Raw genomic sequence first — 13,722 nt, 5'->3', positions numbered from 1 at the left:
TGTATATTGGGTAGAAGCTAGTCCTCATTTCACCCAACAGAAAATACAGAAGGTGCAAAGGATTCACAGAAGCTCATACACGTATACAGAAAACATACTAAGCACTCATGGTAGCTCATAAACTATCCTTTGAAGGGAATTGAACTTTGATAATTCAATTCGGTAAGCATTTATTAAGTGCATACTATATACCAGGCACTGTGCTAAAGCACCGGGGGAAGGGAGTATGAAAAGAGGCAAAAGACAATTCTTGCCCTCAAGGAGCTTATAGTCTAACTTGGGTGACAACACCTATTTATTCTGTGAAAATCTCCTTTTTCCCCATGGGATTCTCCTCCAGCCCTCCCAGACTCATAACTGCAATCTATGACTTAAAGGGAAACACAAATTGGGACTACTGTACAAGCATTCTCTTCCCCTCTCCATTCACATCTGCCCTGCCTTGTCCAGATGACTCACAGTACAGTGATTCACAGTGATGGTGGCAAGTAAAATACAGACCTTCCCCAGTTGTTTACTTTCACTATTCTGAATGCTGTAGGGGCAATGGAGGCTGTCTTTCTCTTCCTCCAAAAGTCATATTGCTCTGAATCTTTCCTCTCTACAGTCAAAAGTTTTGTTTAGTTAACTGTTTGCTTTTGTCCTCATTAAGTGCTGTTATCAGGCACTATTAACTTTTTAATCAACCATTATCCTTAAGAAATAAAGAAAAAAACCCATAAATCCAATTTAACTGGTTAAATATACACTATTTCATATTCTAATAGCCCCTAATGATCAGTTAAGTTGAAAATTGGGAACAGAATGACCAACAAAGTCCATCTAGTAATTTGCTGGTCACATTAACTATCATGAGAGTATGGAGATAGTAGGGAGGGAACTCTCTTCAGAGCTAGGTTTACTGACCTGGGTTCAGATTCCATCTCAGACACATACTGACTACAGGGAGCCAGGGTAAAGTCACTTCACTTTTCAGTCCTTTAGGTAACTAAGACTATAAGTTGCCAAAAAGGTGCCAACATGCATTGGTAGAGAGAGTTTCTTTTCCTGGGCATTACTTAGATCAATACAATCACAAATCCAGTTCCTATTCCTATTTTTTCCCACCATAATAGCTGCCCTAACTCAGCTAAAAATTTATTTTAAGCATTTGCCAGCAAAAGAGACCCAGTATGGGGTTTCAAGGTATGGAAATTTTAGAATGGAAGAGCTCTGCAGTAGTCGTCTATGACATCTACTGGTCCCTAGACAGGACTGTCTCTAAGCCAGCTGAATTCTCCCAGGGAAGATGCCCATGGTTCCTTTGTTACCATTGACCAGCACACTTTGCCACATTCTCATTGTCAGGTCAGTTCTCTGAGACTCAGCAATGAGATGAATTAGAGGATTTGTGACTATATCCAAAAGTGGCTTGCTCTGGGTACAGGACTTCTCATTTTGTCCAAGTGCTTCTGAGCCACTACACATGCCCTGGGGCACCAGGGTAGGCAAAGAATTGAGATTGAATCTGTCAGACTTGAAATGAACAATATGAAAATTCTATGCAAAGCATTTTGCAAGTTGGCACCAGGACTTTTTGATTCAACAGCTGGGGCAAGGAGCATATGGCAATGTCTACAGCGGCTTCCTTCTTCTCTCCCCTCCCCTACCAGTTTGTAATTCCTATACTCCTTCCCCTTCCCCTTTTCAGCCATTAAAATTTGAGTCAAAGCCTAAAAACACTAGGTATCATATGTTATCCATCTTGGTACCCATCTGTACTCAACACAGGACTTTGTAAATAGTAAGCATTGTATGAATGTTCTTCTAGGGGGTGAATCACTGAATTCACTTTCACTCTTGTGAAAGCATTCTTCGGTCTCCCTTTTGCCTATCTAACGCACCCTGGAAGTCTCCCATTGGAGATATCCCTGAGCGGCCCTATAATGATCTCTCTCTTCTCTGAATTCCTGCCACACATGTCACCTGTCCCACACAATTCAGCACTCCACAGAAGTATAGATTTTGAGCTGGAAGAAACCTTAAAGATCATCTAGTCCGACTCCATTTTTACAAATAAGGATAAGAATCAGATAGGCTAAGTAACTTGCCATGAAGCAGCTAAGTAGCTAAGAAATGGAGCTGGACCTGGAGTCTGAGAAGACTTGAATTCAAATCCTACCTCAGAATTGGTTGTGTCACTCTGAGCAAGTCATTTAACCTATATTTGCCTCACACTTAACCTATATTTGCCTCACCTTTCCCATCTATAAAATAGGTGTCAGCCTCTGGGAATCTGGGCCATTACCCTGTTCTGACTAGCAGATTTTAGCTTCATGCCCCCCTGCCTCCCAAAGTCAACACCTGGGAATCTGTGTTCTGTCCAGCAGTTTCTAACTGCCCCTGTTACTGCACAGAGATAATTCCAAAGACATCTCTGTGATCTTTGTTTTTGTAATCCTTCAACTCCATCTAACCCCTCCTCTCCACCACCTCTCCCCCTACCACCTTAGTTTTGCTGTTCTGCTGACCCTACAGGTGACCTCAGCTTGGGGCTTGGCTAGCACCTGTCTCTGATGGCTAGAGGCAGCTTAAACCTATATGTGAAGGTGCTATCACCCTGCACCTGGTATATTGCTCCCCTCTGATGGCTACATGCCCCAAAGCCTTGCATCTGTTTCAACATCAGAATAATCAAAGCAATAAATAACTTGTGAGGGGCCGTTCCATCTACGCACCTAGCCACCCCTGCTGAGTCTATATATGCCCTGTTGTAACTCCCCTGTCTGGGCATCCTGGGCTGAAAAGACAGTACATGGTCCTGAGTTGAAATTCCTAGACCTAGAATGAAATGCTTTACCTTATTTACTAATCATTGGGTTGGTCTGAGTTTTTTCTCCAGGTTGACAGAGGGATGATAATAGCTTCTACTTCTTAGGTTTGTTGTTTGTAGTAAATGAGATTATACAGGTAAAATACTTTGTAAACTTTAGTTGGTTGGTAGTTCTTTATTCTCAAAGAGGACCAAAATGACATCACTGTGCTAAAGTCAAGTTTCAATGTGTCTGATTGTGACTGATCAGACCATTATGAGCTCAGAATGCTCTACCATTGATCGGGCACAAATAGTTCATGTGAACATTTCAGGTAGCTTCTCTAAACTTGTGCATCCTGTGTTTCCTTTGAGCTATTTCAATTCTGCTTTGCTCATAGAGCACAGCACCCTTTCTGATGTGGGCATGCCATGCTGAGTGGTCCTTTGTCAGTGTCTCTCATGTCACACAATTCCAAAGTTCTTGAGACTTTGAGAGTGTCCTTGTATTGCTTCTTCTGACCACCATGTGAACACTTGCCCTGTGTGAGTTCTCCATAAAATAGTCTTTTTGGCAAGTGTACGTTCATTCAAACAACATGGCCAGCCCATTGGAGTTGTGCTCTCTGAAGCATAGTTTGAATACTTGGGCTGTTCAGCTTGAGCAAGGACTTCAGTGTCTGGTACCTTATCCTGCCAGGTGATCTTCAGAATCTTCCTAAAACAGTTCAGATGGAAGTGATTCAGTTTCCTGCTCGACAACTTGTAACCTTAGTGTGCTATACAATATAGTGCTAGCTATTATTAATTGCTGCTATTATTATTACTGTTACATAAGTAGTTGGTTAGTAGGAGAGTCAGGATTGGTGCTCATGTCCTTTAGCTTCAAAGCCAGTGCTCTTTCTGCTATGCTGTAATTCTTCCCTGATATGTACATATTCATACACTGTTCTCCAGTTGCTTCATCTTGTCTCTAGACCTACTTTTTAATCTCCTGGAGGTCATGATGTAGTTTGGGGTGCTGGGAACCCTGAAATGTAAGGGTATAGGGTGAGTCTACCTGGAAAGAATTCAAACACTCAAACCTTCTTTCAGTCAAAGTAGCAAGGTTTATTGTAACACTAATAGAGGGTCTAGACTGAGTGAATTTGTACCTTGATGGGGGTGAGATTGATACTTTTATACAAAAAAATTAGTGAGAAGATTTGGATGGGATTAAGGAATGATTAATAGTCTGGGGTGGACCAGGTACAGTGAAAGGAGTTAAGTGGTTTGGGCTATGGTCAAGAGCCACAGGGAAAGGACTATTGAGTATCAGAGTGGGCTGAGATGGGCCAGATGCCTTGGGATGGAGACACCCATTTCCCACACAGTTTTCCATTGTGTGGGAAAATTCAAGGTCCAGGTCCCATCCCCCTATCAGTTTGGAACCAAAGTCTTGCCTAGAATTCATATGCAGCACAGAGCTAGATGTAGAGCAGATGCTCAACACATTCTTGTTAATTAACTATAAATTATTGAAGAATATTTGCTAATTGATCAGCCTGGACCAGCGGGGGCCATCTCCAGTCATCCTGATTTATTTCTTGCCATTGGACCCAGATGGTTCTGGAGGAGAAAGGGAGGCTGGTGACTTTGCACTTGAATCCTTCACTTGAATCCAATTCACTTGCAAGTCACCTTCCAAATGTCATGGTCCTCTTTGAGAATGAAGGACAAATAACCCCAGCTTGGACCAGCTCTTTAGTGACTTGTTACAGAGCTCTGTCCTTTGATCTACCTGATCAAGATTTTTATCAGTGACATATGAAGACACCAAAGGCCTGCTAGCTCCCAGATATGTAGTTGGCTTATTTGGAAGGCTACTTGGCACAGTGGCCAGAGTGCTGGACCTGGAATTAAGGAAGACTTGAATTCAAATCTGGCTTCAAATAATTCCTTACTAGCTGTGTGACCTTGGCCAAGTGGCTTAACTTTTTTCAATATCATCATCTTTAATATCTTTAATAACAGCATATCATATAGGGTTGTAGTGAGATCAAATGTGATAGTATATGTAAAGTGCATTGCAAACCTAAAAGTACTATGCAAATGTTAGCCATTTTTAATTGAAAGATTTAGTAGGAAGATTTTGATCTAGAAGGGCCCGATCCAGTTCCTGGCCGTACCAGATGAGTAATCCTGGGCAAGTATTTTACCCCTGAAGAAACTGAAAGTCAATTTTCCTCATCTGTAAAATGGGGATAATAATACTTGTGCTACTCGGGGCACACCAAGCTGTTGTGAGGAAAATGTTTTGTAAGCCTTTGAATGTTACAGAATTGTGAATTGTCAATTCTATGATGTTTAGTACTTAACCATCTCTGGGAAGGCCTAACTAGGTGGTGAAAAAAATTCCCTCAATAGAAATTTTAAAGTGCTTCCCTGAAACTTGAGAACCCTTAGAAAATACTTTAGGATTTTTTAAAAAAAAGCACTTTTGAAGATTCTTTTTTACATCTTTTTGAAATGCTAATGACAGTTATACTCTTTTTAGCTATATGTCTTTTATAGCTATAAGTCTTTTAACTATGGAATTTACAGCTATTCAGTTCCTCCAACAGGTGATAAAAACATCTTGCCTGGAGCAAAGATCCTGAGTAAAGAAATGAGGCAATGTGTGAAAACATTTTCTTAAGGCTATCTGACAGCTTTTTGAAATACTAATGACAGCTACTCATGGCTTACATCTTGGAATTCACACCTATTCAATTCTACTTCCAGGTAAATAAAGCATCCTCCCAGTGAGTAGAGAAGTGTGAAACCAAATTTAGGCAAACTGTGAAAACTCCCAGCCTCAATTTTGTCTTGAAGGAACAAGACAAAGGGGTTGTGGACCAACCCCTCCCTCCCAAGTTTCATTTATTTTTATATAAATAGATCATTTATCATGTGAAATCACAACCTCTTTCTGCTGAATCCACTCCTCCTCTAATTCAATTCAACAAAATTCAGCAAACATTATGTTGGGCCCTGGGGATAAAAGAGAAGACATAAGAGAAGCTTCCCATAAGGAGCTTACTTTCTATTAGAATATACACAGTTTGGGAGCAGAACCATATGAATTCCTACTGCCTTCTCTCCCAACTTCCCATTCTCACCAGTCTTCAGAGAGCTAAAGCTGGGATAACCTTAGAGATCTCTTGGTCTACACCCCTTATTTTATGTGAGAGGAAACTGAGACTCTGAGTGGCAAGTGACTTGCCCAATGGGTCAACCAATAAATAATCAGTTGAAACAGGGTTTGAACTCTGGTCAATTCAATTCAACAAGCATTTATTCCATATGGGAAACTAGGTGGTACAGTGGGCCTGAGCTCAAATCTGGCTTCAGACACTTACTAGCTGTGTGACCCTGGGCAAGTCAGTTTCCTCATCTGTAAAATGGGGATGATAATAATACATTCCAGGATTGCTGTGAGGATCAAATGAGATAATTATTGTATAGTGTATACCACAATGTCTGGCACTTAATAAGTGCTATATAAATGTTAGCTATTATTATTTACCTATTTACTGTAGCCTAGTGTTGCATTAGGTACTGGAGATAGGAGAACAAGAATGAAACATTCCCTGCCCTCCAGCTTACATTCTATTGCTTGGGAAAATAACATGTATTTAGGTGCTTTTTCTAGATTATGCTCCTACAGAGGCAGCTAGTTGTCAAGTAGATAGACCACTGGACAAAGAGTCAGGAAGACCTGAGTTCAAATTGAGCTTCAGGTCCTGGCTAACTGTGTGACCTTGGGCAAGTCACATAACCTATGTTTGCCTCAGTTAACGATAATAGGATCTAGGGGGTGCAATGGATGGAACGCTGGCCCTAGAGTCAGGAGGACCCGAGTTCAAATCTGGTCTCAGACACGTGATACTTACTAGCTATGTGACTCTGGGTAAGTCACTTAACCCCAACTGTCCTGCCAAAAAAATTAGTAAAAATAGAACTTAGGATTGTTGTGAGAATAAAATATTTATAAAGTGACTTGCCAATCTTAAGGCACTATATAAATGCTGTTATTATTATTATACCTAGCATGGGACCTTGTTTGCAAGAGACTATTAAAAATGTTTGCTGAATGAGCATTATTAAATGGCAGCAGTCTAAGTAGGTGACTTAAAACCATAACCATATAAAGAATGTTAAGGGAGCAGCCACACCTCTTCAATTGAACCAATGTTGTTTTATTAAAGCTAGCACAGAATTCACAGTCACTGTTCCTCCTCAGGCATCTCCTTTCTCTTAAATGAAAACATCAGAAAATCTCAGCCCTGGTTAATTCAAAGCCTGTTCTTTCTGCTTGCTCTCTCCAGTTTCTCCTTCATCAAAGTAATGAGGCTTTACTGTATATTATAGTTCTTTTCTCAGGGGACAGTCCTTCAGGCGCAGGGGCTATCATCAAGACATATCCAGCTTCTAATTTCTCATCTATAGCTATTAATACATTAAATCAAGAGGGAGCCCCTGCCATTTAATTGACATTTAGAAAATTTGCAAGGGTGGTGGTAATTAGATACCAATTGGCATACTTATTAATGTCACTGTTTAGGGCTATTAATTGATAGCCAATTAACTTACAACAGGGTTGCTCTGTTAATTGCTGAACAATCCTATCCAGGTTTATTGGGAATGCCATTACATTTGTCTCCTTTAACATAGTTGTCCTCTTTGGTCTCATGCCCAACCTCATTTTGAAGTTGGAATCTAGAGATTCTTCCTCTTATCTCCTAGAGAATCTTAATGGGTTAGAGTCAGAGATTTAGAGTTGGGAGTGACCTTTGAGATAGCCTAGTCTGAACGCCTCATGAGGATGAGGAAACAGGTCCAGAGAAATTAAATACCTGGCCCACGATCACCTGGGTAGTCCATGGCAAAGTCAGGATCTGAACCCAGGTCAATTCAACTGAACAGATTTTTCATAAGTGCCTAATATTTTAGGTGTTACACAGAGTGCAGAGAATACAAAGACAAATGAAATAGCCTCAAGCCTTCAAAGAGCTTACATTTTATCAGGCAGCAAACGTGTGTACAGAAAATTAAATACGAAATATATTCAAAATAGTATCAGTGGCTGGAGTGGGGCGGGAGTCTAAAGGTTGAAAATTAGGAGCAATTTCTTTCTTCAGGTCCCAGAAATCCTGACTTTGATGAGAAGATTTCCAAATCTCTTTAATGACAATGCTTCCCTCTCTGTTGATCATCTCTAATTTATCTTGCGTATATCCTGTTTGCATATACTTGTTTGCATATTGTCTTCCCATTAGATTGTGACAAACAACAACAATCTTGAAAACACCCCAGGAGGAGAGCAGGATTCCGGCTTCAAGCTCACCCTACAGTTTTTAGAAGAAAACCAAGCAGGAATCCCAGACCAAAGGGGAGCCTGCATTTCTGTCAACCTGAACCAGAAAAGCTTTCCAGAGGATCGATAGTGGCTGAGCCCACCAGCAAACCCAAGTTAGGAACTTGCAGAGTTTAGTCCAGGTTGGGTAATAATCAGAATTTTCTCTGAATTAGATTACTTTGGGAGCACTGAAAGTTTTAAGATCTTGAGCTTGAACTGTTCCTGAGATCCTGGAACAATACAACTTTCAACATCTCAAGAAAACTGCAGCAGGGCCAGCCTAGACCTTTCTTACAGAAGTGCAGAGCCTGGACCTAACAGTAAATGCAAAGTCAGGAAGTAGAATGGAAGAATGAGCAAACAAACAAATAAAAAGAATCTCACCATAAAATGATGATAAGAATTCTCAAGATATAAACAAAGAAGAAAAGAATGACTTCACAACATCTATAGAAAATGCTCAAAGGAAAACACAGCTTGGGCACAAACTCAGCTGGAATTTCTGAAAGAGGTAAAGCAAGAGTTAAAAAAAGAATTAAAATTTTTTCTAATTAAATAAAAGAGTGCTAGAGGAAAAAATTGGAAAAGAAATGAGAACTATAGAAGAAAGAATTAGAAAAGGAATTAATAGCCTGGCACAAGGGATAAAAAAACTTTGCCCAAGCAACAAACTCTCTGAAAATTAGAATGAACCAAATAGAAGCCAATGACTTTATGATATGACAAGAAGTATTAAAACAGTGGAAAAACTGAAAAAAAAAATAGAAGAAAATTTAAAGTAGTGTAGGGTAAAAACTATTCTGAAAAACATATCGAGGAAAAAAAATTTAAGAAGAGTTGTATTACCTGAATGCCATGATCTTTAAAAAAGAGTCTGAACGTTATTTCAATAAATTTAAAAACAAACCAAAACCAAACCCAAAACCTATCCAAATCTCTTAGAACCAAAGGGCAGAGTAGAAATAGAAAAAATCCACCATTCACCTTCTTAAAAAAATCTCAAAACCATAACTCCCAGGAATATCAAAGACCAAATTCAGAGCTTCTAAATCAAATAAAAAATATTGCAAGAAGCCAGAAAGAAAGAATTCAAACATCACAGAGCCATGACTAGGATCTCCCACAATTTAGTAGTTACTGTTACAAAGGATTGGAGAACTTGAAATATGATATCTCAAGGCAAATAATATGGGCTCCAGCCAAGAATAGTTCACCCAGTAGAACTAAGTATAATGTGTCAGGATTAAAAAAAATGAACCTTTAGTGAAATAGAGCATTTCTAAGCATTTCTGATGAAAAGCCCAGAACTACATAGAAGTTTTGAAGTTCAAACATAATATTGAAGAGAAACATAAAAAGGTAAACATGAATGAATAGTGTGATAAAAGACTAAACAAGGATAAACTGCTTACATTCAAATATGGGGAGATGATACTTGTGTACCCTGTCAACGCTATCATCTTCAGGAATCAGAAAAAATCCAATTACACAAGGCCTGAGAGTGATTCTGTTATGTCTTAATGATCTGTTTTTTAATTTCAAAATTATTTTAATTTTTCAAAATAATATTTTAGTTTCCCTCAATTACACATAAAATATTTAGCATTTTTTTAAAAATAATTTTGAGTTCCAAATTTTTTCCTTCCCTCCCTCTTCTCCACCCTTCCTGAGATGGTAAGCATTCTGATAGAGGTTATACATGTGTAATCATGTAAAACATAGTCATTTTGTGGAAGGAAACTTGAACCAAAAAAAAAAAGGAATGAAAGTGAAAAATAGTATGATTTGGTCTGTATTCAGTGTGCCTTATTGATCTTAAGAAAAGAATGAAAAGAGAGGGGAGAGCAATACATTGGGGGAAAGAAAAGGAAGGTTTGGGAAAATTATCTCCTATAATCAGCATTCATAAATAGATACCTATACAAACAAGGAGATGTTTGGGAGGTGGAAGATGCTGACATCTCACCAGAAATGGTCAAAGAAGGGAAGAACATACATACACACAGACATACTCATTGACCACAGAAATACATTTTACTTAATGGGGAAATAGGAATTAAATGGAAGGAGTGATGATTAAGGGAAGCATCAGTCCTAAGTGAAACAAACTCTGAGTTTGTACAAAAATATTTGTAGCTCTTTCTGAGATGGCAGAGAACAGGAATCTGAGAGGGTGCCAATCACCTGGGGCATAGACAAACAAGTTATGGTTTGTAAGTGTGATGAAATACTATTGTGCTGTAAGAAAGGATGAAGGGGATTGTTTCAGAGAAACTTGGGAAGGTTTGTATGAATTGATACAAGTGGAGTGAATATTTGAAAGAAGAAACTCTGATCACTGTAATGATTAATTGTTATTTCAAAGAACTAATAATCAAACATGCTGCCCACATCTTTGATTAAGAAGTGAAGGACCCAGAGTGAAGAATGAGACTTTTTTTTGTGTATATGGGCAATGTGGAAATTTGTTTTGTTTAACTATATATGTTTGTAACAGGATCTTTATTCTTCTTTCATTCTGAATGGTGTGTTTGAGGTGGGATGGGAGAGAGAAAAGGTATATTTTTGCTGATTGAAAAAATAAAATATAATAATAAAAAAATCTATGCTTTGATCTGTCTTTGTAACACTGAGAAATTCTATCCAAACCCTGGAATGAAAAAAAATCACAGGATCCTAAATTTAGAGATGAGAAGGACCTTATGGGCTACCTACTCCCTCATTTTATAGCATGGGAAAACTGACACCCAGAGAGATGGTGATTGTCTAAGGGTTTGAAGGTAGAAAGGGGGCAAAGACAGGGTTTAAACTCACATTCCCTCAGGGGCCTCAGCATTGCCCATCTCAGCTGTTCACCCTTCCATTCCTTATGTCTTCTCCACCATTTACTTCTTCAGCTAATTCTCCCTTCCTTGATTAAGCTGAGAAGGCCAGAAAAATGCAATTTTGTGTGTGTGTGTGTGTGTGTGTGTGTGTGTGTGTGTGTGTGTTATGAAGATAGCCAAACCTGCCTTTAGGGAGGCCCTCTGTATTGTTATGCAGATGAAACGGCAAAAATAAACACCAAAAGTTTATTTTGTCTGGGGTTCCCATCTCAGGGTATATATACACCCAAAGGTATAAGAAAATTGTCAAGAGTACAGGGAATATTTGGTAAATAGCAATATTATCCTATTAAAATACTCCAAAAGCAATAGTAATAAAAGGGGGAAAAAGCACGGATTAGAGAGAGAACAGCCTTATGATACTAAAATATTATTAACAAAGTAGTTCTCATTATGAAAACTAATTATTCTTTAATTTCTTATGTGCATGTGCATAGTAAACTCTAGAATTTATTTTCTTTTATATTACGTGTAGGGAAGATGGGGAGGTATATTGAAAGTCAATAGATATGGGTTTCCCCCCTAATTTGAACCCCTTTTTAAAATGAAAAGTAATTTTTTAAAAAAAAATGGCAGTCTGGAGCATGGGGTAGGACCAGGAGGGGTGGTGGTGGCAGTCTTTTCTCTCTGCTTTGCTGGCTGGGAGAGATTAATGGGATGATTACATACTTATCAGCCTCTAGTTTTTTCCTGGACCAGCTGTCAGAGACACCTCCTTCTCTCCACCCACTGGTCTTCTTGAATCACAGACCAGCTGCCATTGGAATGCCTTCTTGGGTCCCTTCTCTCCAAGCACCGAGCCCAGGGCAATTGCCCCAATTACAGGACCCTAAGGATGGCTCTGGGCACAGCACACTGAGATTGTTTACTGGGTCAGCTGCATAATTCTTATTCAGCTGCATTTGAGTTCTTATAGAGATGGTTTCCATGTGTGACCCTGTGCTGCGCTGGAATTCAATAAAGCATGATTTACCATCTTTACTCAATAAATAATTTTTTTTCTGTCTTTTCCTCTCTTTACAAGCTAGCTCCTCTCACATAGACAGATGTACATGTAATGGCATATGGATATGAAATTAGGCCATGTCTGAAAGGGAGGTCTTAGGATCTGAACTAGAAGAGACCTCATAGGTTAGCTGCCAAGGTTTTACAGATGGGGCAGCTTACTCCAGGGAGATTAAGGGACTTTTCCAAGGTTACACAGGTTGTGTCAGAAATAGAATTTGTACCCACATCTTCTGAAATTTAAGAAGGTACACACGCAGATACACACATACAATATAATAGATACACATATAATTGATAAACACATATATGCACACATACACATAGGCATATAATATATGTGTGTGTATGTATATACACATGTGTAAACATATATATTCTTGGAATTCGCATTGATTATGTATTGCATTTAGAATAATAAAATCTAGCTATGGGGAAAAGTTGAGTCTCTATCAAGTCAGATCAATATTGTACTTAAGTCTCCCCCCCCCACCTCAGGTTTATAAAGCATGTTGAGGTTTCCAAAATACTTTTCTCATAACAACCCCCCAAGGTTATGATGAAAGTAGCATTATACCCATTTCATAGATGAGGATGCTGAAGGGAAATGGAGCTATGGAGTGAAATGAAGTGACTGCAGTTATAATAGTCACTACTATTTATATAGTGCCTTTTAATTTATGAAATGAATTCTTGACAATAATCCTGTAAGATAATAATAATTGACATGTATATATAAAGTATATATATGTATGTATATCCACACATATATATGTATATAGATGTACACTTATACAATGTATACAGGGCATTTACATTTATATATATATACACACATGCATTGTATATACACATGTGTATGTGTGTATATATGTATGTAAATAAGGGGAGGGAAAGGAAAAAGTATATAGTGCCTACTATGTGCCAGGTACCGTGCTAAGCACTTTACAAATATCTCATTTGATCCTCACAACAGCCCTGGGAGGTGAATACTGCTATCCCCATTTTAGAGCTGAGGAATCTAAGGCAAACAGGGGACTTGCCAAGTCTCACACGCTAAGAAGTGTCTGAGGTTGCATTTGAACTAGTCTTCCTGACTCCAGGTCCAATGCTCTATCTATCGTGCCACCTAGCTGCTAGCACACACATACATATATGTGTACATGTAAGTACATGTATGTATATACACATGAATGTATGCACACAATTTAATTTAAGCACAGAAATAGTGGGTTATGTATACATACAGATATACACACATACATGTGTGTGTATATGTGTGGTGTTTTAACATTTACAAAATGTATTACATCTGTTATTTCCTTTGAACCTCACAATAATCTTCTGAAGTCATTATTATAAGCATTTTATCCTCCCCTTTTTTAATGGAAAGAAACTGAGATTGAGAGGTGAAGTGACTTAGTCAAATGACTAATAAATGCCCAAGGCAGGTTCTGAATTCTGGCCTTAATGTGGGAAAATAAAGGGAATGTTTTGGGTCTGAAATATGAAATCTGGCGGGGTGGGGCGGTATTGACAAGCAAGTGGATAAGTATGATCGGGGAGAGCAGGCAGAGAAAGGGCAAATCCTCAGATCTCAGAGCCACTTCACTAAGTCTGTTCAGGAACAGATAGCCGATGACCATCTGTCCAGCCGGCCA

This window comes from Notamacropus eugenii, chromosome 5 (genome assembly GCF_028372415.1).
Source record: "Notamacropus eugenii isolate mMacEug1 chromosome 5, mMacEug1.pri_v2, whole genome shotgun sequence".
NCBI lineage: Eukaryota > Metazoa > Chordata > Mammalia > Diprotodontia > Macropodidae > Notamacropus > Notamacropus eugenii.
Note: the sequence above shows the minus strand (reverse complement) of the source record.